This window comes from Stigmatopora argus, chromosome 7 (assembly GCF_051989625.1).
Source record: "Stigmatopora argus isolate UIUO_Sarg chromosome 7, RoL_Sarg_1.0, whole genome shotgun sequence".
In the NCBI taxonomy this organism is placed as follows: Eukaryota; Metazoa; Chordata; class Actinopteri; order Syngnathiformes; family Syngnathidae; genus Stigmatopora; species Stigmatopora argus.
Genome location: NC_135393.1, coordinates 11,102,073 through 11,108,574, shown reverse-complemented (window position 1 = coordinate 11,108,574; position 6,502 = coordinate 11,102,073).

Sequence of the window (6,502 nt, the reverse complement as noted above, 5' to 3'; positions counted from 1 at the left end):
CTGGATTCCAATTTGGATCATTGACCTCAGCTGTTGTAATCAGTCGGAAAAATAATTAAGGCATTTCAAAGGTTACCGTTCCATGAAAAGATCTGTTTTTTAATGATATTACGTTGATTGTTCAAATTCGCAAGACATACTTCAGCCTGTGGGAGATTATTTTGTTTGATTTATTTTGATCTACTGTTGTTTCTGGTTGTTAACAATGTTTGGGTTCTTTCACCACAGTCACATTAAAAAAAGACATTTCAAATTCCTATATACTTACTAGAGTCACATTGATTTTGTGATTTTCATGTCCTTGAGATGTCGCATATAATTTGTCTCATTTAAATTGGATCTTGTTAAAAATCGATGACAAATCTACCCGGCGGAAATCAACCAAAGTAGAGTTGGCTCATACAAGCAACTTAGGTTCATTTGTGATGTGAATGTGAAGGTATGACTATATGTCTCAATGTTTGTGTTGGGTTTATTCTGGGGTGTTAGTATATGTTCATTAAGCATTTTAATAGGTTATGAAGCTATAAATTAATTTGTGCTTTATGTTGGGACAAAGTAAGCACGAGGACACTAACCCCCACAGCTGATTTCAAGGCCAGTTAATTGTTTTCAGGACTATTGACTGAACAGAGCACCTGGTTCCAGGCCGAGGCTGTTGATCTGAGTTGGCAATGAAGATCTACAAGGACTCCTAAATTGCTTTGACTTGGACGCCGGCAGATGGCGATAATCACATTATTGTTTACCTTATAAAGAAAGTATTATGCTTATTCTGCAAATTCTTACAGTTGTTTTTGGTTTCGATCTAATATGAGATTGTTGTGGCAGTTATTTTTTGACCTTAATGGTGCTATTTGGTTAGCTTACGCAATTGTTTTGAATCAGATTACATTAAATGTTTTGAGTATGGCGCAACTAAATGGAGAGAAGAGTATGCCGCTCTTCAGAATCCTCTTGAAAGGAGGCGAGTTGGGAGTGATTCTCCTTGCAAGTTGTAACCAGTGTATGTTTAAAGATGTCTCCATGTTAATTAAATTGTATTAATAATGAATCCATCAGTTTGCCATAAAGATAATTGGCGACCAGTCCATGGTGATCATTAAATGTTTTTTGGTACATATTCCCAGGCTTCAAAATGTCTGCCATTCATTTTGTATTTTAGAACAAGTTCAATTGGTGAAAAGAGGATTCCATGACACTGTTGCGAATAGCACTCTAAAAACGCATGGTTCTTTCTTGGTGAGGAGCAAGTTAAGCTAATGACCTTGTTTACCGCCTCCTCGAGGAATAAAGTCATTGATCCAACTGGTGAAGATGAGTTTCTTCCCAGGGGTGACAGCCTTCTGAATAGTGTGAGTTTGGACGCAGTGTGGAGATGGTCTTCCTCGACGCTTCAGTTACACTCTTGAAATACAAAAGTGGTACATCACAAAATAGGCTTGTATGTTTTCACAACACAAGTACGGATCCTATAAAAATGAAGTTTGTACTTGCATAGTATCCTTCTTACCTCACAAAGCATCATTCTTAGCTCAAAATTGTCCCGTGGCAATCTGGAAAAAAATGGATTGGTATAAATTACTTTCTAGTGAATGCAAAGTGACTTTCTTTACCTTTACAGACACTGTCATTACAAAAACATTGCGGTTGAGCTTGCATATTTTGCCAGTAGGCTAAACAAATGCACCAGGAGTCACATTTGGCAGCTTTCCCTGTTCTTGTCTAAACCTGACAAAAGAGCTGGAATATATTTACAGCCACAGGCCCAAAATGCACCCTGAGAATGGAAAATGCAATTCACATCTTAGTATGTTCAGTTGCAGTTTCGAAGGGAGGAGGGTAGAAGGTTATCCAGATAATGTTAAAATTCAATTAAAACTGGGAACTACACAGTCACCTCTGGAGCCAGCCCTTGGAATTTTTTGCACAAAATCTTGCAGTGGAGGAGGAGTTTTGTGAAGGAAGATTTTATAAACTAAGGTGGCATCTTAATAGTATTATCCCAGTTCAGGCATTTGTGTTTTTTTTTATATTCGACAGTGGTGGTGCGATTTTGATTTTCTGTCAAATACTTTCAGATCTTACACACACATCATATAAGTGCACAAATGTCATTTAAACATCTTCAAACAACACCACACAAACACACTGCATACGTAGTTGTGGGTTTCCCCTTTAGTGTCCTTTTCCTAATCTTTCTATTCTGCTGTATTTCCCGCTGCTTCCACATTTTGTTATTACAATGTGAAACAAAATACTGGGCTGTGAGTGATCATGTACATGTACCATGGGGAGATGCTGACTGTGATTCATTCAGGTGTGGTCCAGCAGAGACAACCAATAGATCCAAATTATGATTCTGCTCACATTAAAAAACAATCGACTGTATAAAAATGCATGCCAAACTCCTCAATGAAGCATTTCACACGCACACACGATAAACACTTGCCACCAACAGATCCTCTCATCAACAGCCAATGAGAGGGGCCTGTTTTGGCTCATCTCTAACCACATTGTTAACAAAATGCACAGTTTCTATAAATAAACTGAAAAATATGAGCAGGCAGCTATGAGTGACTTCGAGGAGGAAATACTGGTGCTTTACAAAGCTTTTCGAAGCGGACTCAGTTGTAGTGTGCTGCTATATTTGCTTTTCACGAATCTTTGATTTTCATCAATTGTGTAAACGGTTTTTAGCATGTTTGTGCACACGTGTTTACAAGCTCTTGTGAGCGGGTCTTTTTCAATAGCTGAGGCATCAGGTTTGCGCAAGGACAGAATATACATCCTGAATTATTAATGGGAATGGAAACAAGCATTTTTTTTCTTCCTGTGTCAGTAAATCTCTTGCGTCCTTGTACATAGCCAGCAGCCATCTGGCACCTGTACACTTCTTCCATGACTGCCAATTTCAGAATACAACATACGTACAGCGACTTGGGTGTTATTCCGCAAACACAAAATGGCACACATGGATGAAGACACACAGACACACACTCACACAAACGAACAATTCACAAAGAGATTACAAAGTGTTTCATCAGCTCCTATCTTTTCCCACTGGTTTCCATCTCTTCTCACAATTTCCCCACCTCAAAAATACAGTAATGGTATCTGTGTCATTTTAAAGTATTCCCCCTTTCGTATGGAGCAGTGGGAAAAAAGAAATGGAAGAAGATGAGCAAGAGATGGAACATCAGAGAGGCAGGATTTGTAGCCAAATAAATTGTGGGATTTAATAATTTAATCTGCCCTGAAGCAGTAAACCAATCTCAGACAGCCCATCACTCCCATGAAAATGGAAAAGGGATAACCCCCGCTGGTGACAGTTCCTCGATCCTGTGATCAATTATTCGAGGTCAAAAGCTAGTGTAAAGACTCTAAAATGTTTCCTGTCGAATGTCAAAAGGTGGAGACAGTGAACCATGCTTTTAATACTATATGAACAATCTACAGATCTGAAAAGCACAGTGATGAATATATTTATCTTATTATTATTTATCAGCCAAGCTTTTTCTATGTCATGGGCACAGTTCCATTTCTTGTTTCGTGGTGCTCGTCACACATTTCCTTGTCGTAGACAGTGCTATTCTTTTGGTACATATGTATAGATTGAGCTGCACTATATCAACCCTCAGTCGCTTTTCTTTCTAATCTCGGGAAAAAAAACATCTATATCATCCCCGAGAATCAATTTTAATGTGTGGACAGCATTTTACTTCATCCACAAGCTCGTTTATGATTTGGACTGAGGAAAGTCACCTTCCCGCCTGCCAAAGTGATCCATAAACTAGAGGAATTTTGAAAGTGAGCAAAAATGTCATGTTGAAATATGGACACAAGTAGAGGATGAAATTAAATTGGACTAATGAAATACACTCAGGGCATAGTGTCTTAATTCTAATATTTGTCATCTGGACTTTTAGTAAAAAATACAAATATAAGTCACATTTTGGGTTGCCAAGTTGTCGACTAGATGGAGCTGTAGTATTACTAACAGTAGTAGAGATTAGGAGTTGTGTTATGCATCAACTAGATGGAGCTGTGCTAAAAAAGAATGTCATAGAATGATTAACCTATATTGATCCATTTATAAGGTGCATTCGATTATCAGGCGCACTGCGGGTTTTTGAGAAAATGGAAGTGTTTTTGGTTGCGCCTTATGGTGCGTAAAATACGGTAAGACTAAAGTTTATTTGCCATATAACTCCTCTATAAAATAAGCTGCAATTTTATTATTGCCATAAAGACGGCGGAATAGCAAGTTAAAATGTTTAAAATCAGGACCCATTTAAAGACAAAATCATCGTCGAGTCATATTGTTCTATGGGATGTTCTGAGAACCTCAAGAGTGAGTGAGAATGTCACGGGTGCTTTCTTTTACTGCGCTTATAATAAAAAAAATAATCACTGGGCTGAGCTATCATGACATGGGTGTAAAACGGGTAATCTGGCCTCCAATCACCAAAAGGCAGTTTGCGGCTAAATACGGGATAAGAGAATCAGGCAGTCGAAACATGAGGCGAATACAAATGTGCATATTGTTAGCTTTTAGTAAGAGTTAGTGACTCAGCATTAATCAGCACTATGTGAGATAATTACCGAAGGGGGTCGTTTCAAGGACATGGGATGTCTAGCCTGGGAGATTTGAGCTTTTACCTTGTTTACTGGCAGAGTAAAAGAATGAATGAATTCAATAAACAAATGCGAGTGTTAATGGAATCCAATGAACAATAAACTCGCTTGCTCCTCTATCATAAACCTACCAACATGACCTTCTTGTTACCGAGCAAGAACATGTATCACATTATCCCAAAATAAAATAAAAAATGTGTTTGATCTTTTTTTCCCCCTCCCAAGCACTCGCGAGAAGGCGCATTTCAGTCTCGCTGATGAGGTTGAGATAACCCAGTTAGGCTGTATGAGGCATAGAAATTGTTATGCGCTTCTTTCAACTGAATTTTACAGTAGTTGTTAAAAAGCTCTGCTAATACCGCATACATGTCTTTTCTGATGGAAACGATGGCTGATTATTGTCATTAAAATGCTTCAGACTACCAAGAAAGAGCCGTAACATACAGAATCGGCATCTATAATTCACTACTTGGGTAGAGCGGAAGAATGAGATTGTATTTTATTTATTATATTAGAGATTGGTCAATAAATGGGAGTAACTGTGTTGAGGTTTGTTGCTTTCCTGTAGTTGATTTATACCCGTTTGGTTTCCGTATTTTGGTTTTAGAGTTTCTGGATTTGTGTTTTGATGGTGTTAATGATCCAATTTTACAAGTATGTCTTTTCCCCAAAAGGCCCGTAAAATGTTATGGTGCAAATTGAGACCAATAAAGCCCTTTTAAGTGTACGTGTTCATGCACATGTTTTATGTTGACTCATAAAAAATAAAAAAACAACAACTCGATATTCCGAGGTACCTTGAAAAACATGGGGATTTTTGTAGTACTCTAAATTTACAGAGTAAAGGCACTATTTTCGCACGGAGGCATGTTTCAAGCGAGGTGCACTTGGAAGCCCATTGATTTTCCCCGATATAAAAAGATTTTTATTGACGTGGCATTTTCACACCAGGTAAGGTTGCAGACGTCAGAGTCGAGAGCCTGAGAGGGATACAAAAAGGGACACAGTCCTCTGCTGAGAAACTTATCAGCAAAGACGTGACCTTGAAAAACGGTGACAAAAAAACAGCATCATGCAGAAAATTGAAAAGATGCATAGCTGTCTTTCTGCACAAGTAAAGATAGTAAGATAAAATTAGGCTAGGAGAACAACCTTTGTCACCTTTGAAAAGCACATCTCCATGTGGAAGCCGATGATTTGTACTTTGCACATAATTCATAAAGCCTGAGGCAACGCCTCACTGCTCACACAGCACTTAATCACAAAGCTCTTTTTTCCTCCCTTTTCGCCCAGGAAAAAAATGGTTTAGTTTCCTAATATTTACCTATTTTTTTCCCTTTCTTCCTAAAATCGGTACATTATATTTTGTCTGAGCAAGCTGTTTCTGGATAAGCCTGTAGCGACAAAAAGACGGAATATGTGGTATTTTGCCCCCTTAATTTTGGCAGCCTATGATTTTGATGCAACCTTCATCTTAAATTTGATGGTGCGATGCCCACGACAAAGTGCACAACCAATAGTTGTAAGCATTTTTCTCCCTGTCAAAATTGTGGCAGCTTAAAAATGTTTAATAGGCTGTCAACTGTGAAGCTGAGATAAGACTTCACCTGGCAGCTGTGCCTAACACTGCATTTGTGTTTTGCATGTCTGGGGACAGGCGGGATAAGTCAGTGATTCTGAGATATCTGACTGTATAAATCGACACTCCACGGCCAAGAAAAAATCAATCCAAGTCAAGCGAAATTAAGTCCGTTTTTTTTTAAAGTCTTTGTTGATCATTTTTGGAACAAAGTGTTGATGATTGTTTCTGACAACAACAACAACAAAACTGACTGATATCTGACTGATAACCCAATATCACATG